Raw genomic sequence first — 3,919 nt, forward strand, 5'->3', positions numbered from 1 at the left:
TCAGTAATTTCTTGCTTCGTCTCCGAAACGAAGTAGAGCATCCAATAAGAGATGATTTGGTTCTTCGAGAACACTTGGTTATTAACCCCAATTGTAATAGTAGTGCATTTAATAAGGGAGATATTTTCATCATTAGATTAAAATATAATTTGTGCAAATTATATGATAGAAATTAAAGGGTTATCTTAGCTAGCATAAATGAATATGTTGATCAACTAAATAAAAGGTTGATTACTAAATTTAATGGTAAAAATAAAATATTTTTCAATTTTTGACTCAGTAGATATCACGACCCAAAATCCCAACCTGTCATGATGGCGCCTATCTCAATACTAGGCAAGTCGATAATCTCCATAAACCACAATTTCTCTTTAAGTTTTAAAATATAATATTTAAATACAGTACAAATATCCCACAAATATTGATACGAACACTTCCCAAAACCTGGTGTCACTGAGTACATGAGCATCTAATATGAATACAAGTCTGGAAAATACGGTCTATCATAATCTGAGGCCAAATACAGTAACAAGGAGATAGGGAAAGAGAGACAAGGTCTCCGAAACACGGCAGCTACCTCTGAATCTCTGGAAAATAAACTGTGCGAGAGAATCAACACTCGCTACGTCTGGGAACACCTGGATCTGCACACGAAGTGTAGGGTGTAGTATGAGTACAATCAACTCAGCAAGTAACAATAATAAATAAAAAACTGAAGATAATGACGAGCTACACAATTACAGTTCATTTCAAGTAATTCCAGCAAAGAATAGACATGTTTTCAAATCCGACAGTTTAAGTAAAATTAATTTTATACAGTTCAAGTTCATATAATTCAGATATAAAAACTTTCAGAGAATTTCACAACAATGACAGATAGCAACTAAGTGCAACAAAAAATGAAAAGCAAGTACAACCTCTCAGGCAACAGATACTCAACTTGTCACAACAGCTCAACCACTCGGCTCTCAGCCCTCAACACTCACACTCAATGGGTACCCGCACGGCCAACTCATGTGCTGCACGGACAACTCACGTGCTATAGTAACAATATCTGAATCCGCACGGCCAACTCACGTGCTATAGTATCAATATCTCACAATCAGGCCCTCGGCCTTACTCAGTCATAAATCTCTCCAGTCTCTCGGGCTCTCAATAATCATGAAATCAGCCCAAACAACAATGATATGATGCATCAATAATGAACAATAGAGACTGAGATAAAATAAACAAGTACACTGTGACTGAGTACCAAACAACAATTTAGTAGATAATTCAATAAGTACACGACCTCTGTGGGTCCCAGTAGTACCAACATATAGCCTAAACATGGTTTCTAACATGTCTTACAGTCAAATTTCCACAACACATAGAGAGCATATAGCTAACAACAAATTATTCAACTTTACAGTTTTACGGGTCGGACCAAGTCACAATCCCCTCGGTGCATGCCCACACGCCCGTCACCTAGCATGTGCGTCACCTCCAAAGTAATCACATGATACAAAAATATTCGGGATTTCATACCCTCAGGACCAAATTTAAAACGGTTACTTACCTCAAACCGCGTAATTTTGTATTCCGCTATGCCCTTGCCACGAGAATTGGTCTCCGAAAGCCTCGAATCTAGTCACAAATAATTTGTTTCAGTCAATAAAATTTATTGGAATTAATTCCATAAGAAAATACTAATTTTTTATAAAAATCTGAAATTTAGCTAAATAATCGCTTGTGGGGCCCACATCTCGGAACCCGACAAAAGTTATAAAATCCGAAAGCCCATTCAACCACGAGTCTACCCATACCAATTTTACCAAAATACGACCTCAACTCGACCCTCAAATCTACAAATCTTATTTCCAAATTTCTAAATTCAAATCTCTGATTTAGACCTCAAAAACATGTAATCTAGTCAGATTATTCGATGATAATTCATATATTATGGAGTAGAAATAATCACAAGGGACTTACCTCAAGTTTTTCTTGAAAATCTATCAAAAATCACCTCTCCCCAAGCTCCAATTTGCCAAAAATGACGAATGGGACGAAGTCCCCTGCTTTATAATTCTGCCCAGACAGCCTCGGTCCTGCCTCGATCTTGGCCTTCGATCGTGGTTCTCGATCCTGGGTCTCGATTCTGGGCCTCGATCCTGGCCCTCGACCCTGGCCTTCGATCATGGCTTTGATCCTGGTCCTCGACCCTGCTTTCGATCCTGGCCCTCGACCCTGGGCTCGATCGTGGCTTCGATTATGGGCTCAAATCTGGGCTCGATTTCTCGCAGAAGAAATTTCCAGTAAAAGGAAATTACAACAGCTGTTGTAGTTCAATTTCTGATTCGTTAACCATCCGAAACTCACCCAAGGCCCTCAGGACCTCAACTAAATACACCAAGTCTTAAAACATCATACGAAATTAGTCGAGTCTTCAAATCACATCCAACAACACTGAAAACACGAATTCACACATAAATTCAAGCCTAATGAACTTTGAAACCTTCCATTACTACAAACAACGCCGAAACCTGTTAAATCAGGTCCGATTGACCTCAAACTTTGCACACAAGTCATAAATGACATAACAGACCTATTGAAATTTTCATAATCGAATTTCGACCCCGATATAAAAAAAGTCAACCCCCGGTCAAACTTCCCAAAAATTTAACTTTTGGCATTTCAAGCCTAATTCCTCTACGGACCTCTAATTTTTTTTTCAGATACGCTCCTAAGACCAAAATTACCATACGGAGTTATTGGAATCATAAAATTTCATATCCGAGGTCTCTTACACATAGGTCCACATCCGGTAAACTTTTCTAACTTAAATTTTCAATTATGAGACTAAGTGTCTCATTTCATTCTGAATTCCTTCCGGACCCGAACCAACTAACCCGGTAAGTCATAAAATAACTATAAAGTATAAATTAAGCAGTAAATGGGGGAACAGGATTATAATACTCAAAACGACCGGTCGGGTCGTTACATTCTCCCCCTCTTAAACAAACGTTCGTCCTCGAACGGGTTTAGAATAATACCTGGAGTCTCAAATAAGTGTGGATATTTGCTTCGCATCTCCTGCTCAATCTCCCAAGTAGCTTCTCTGGCTGGCTGGCCTCTCCATTATACTTTCACTGATGATATGCTCTTTGACCTCAGTTTTCTAACCTCCCGGTCTAAAATAGCCACCGGCTCCACATCATAAGTCAAATTACCGCCCAGCTGTACTGCACCGAAATCCAGAATATGAGACGGATCCCCAACATATTTTCGAAGCATGGATACATGGAACACTGGATGAATACCTGATAGACTAAGTGGCAAAGCAAGTTCATAAGCCACTTCTCCAATCTTCTTAAGTATTTCAAAAGGCCCAATATACCGATGGATCAATTTGCCCTTCCTCCCGAACCTCAACACACCCTTCATGGGTGAAATCTTGAGCAGAACCTTCTCCCCAACCATATGAACAACATCACAAACCTTCCTGTTGGCATAACTCTTCTGTCTAGACGGTGCCGTGCGAAGCCATTCCTGAATCACTTTGACCTTCTCTAAAGCATCCTGAACCAAGTCGGTACCCAATAGCCTAGCCTCACCCAGCTCAAACCATCCAACCGGAGATCAACATTGTCTCCCATATAATTCCTCATACGGAGCCATCTATATACTCGATCGGTAGCTGTTATTGTAAGCAAACTCCGCAAGTGGCATAAATTTATCCCAAGAAACTCCAAAATCAATGACACAAGCGCGTAGCATATCTTCCAATATCTGAATAGTGTGCTCGGACTGCCCGTCTGTCTGAGGATGAAATGCTGTACTCACCTAAACTTGTGTGCCCAATTCTCACTGCACTGCCCTCCAAAACTGTGAGGTAAACTGCGTGCCCCGATCTGAAATGATAGACACCGGCACACCGTGT

This window comes from Nicotiana tomentosiformis, chromosome 4 (assembly GCF_000390325.3).
Source record: "Nicotiana tomentosiformis chromosome 4, ASM39032v3, whole genome shotgun sequence".
Lineage (NCBI taxonomy): Eukaryota > Viridiplantae > Streptophyta > Magnoliopsida > Solanales > Solanaceae > Nicotiana > Nicotiana tomentosiformis.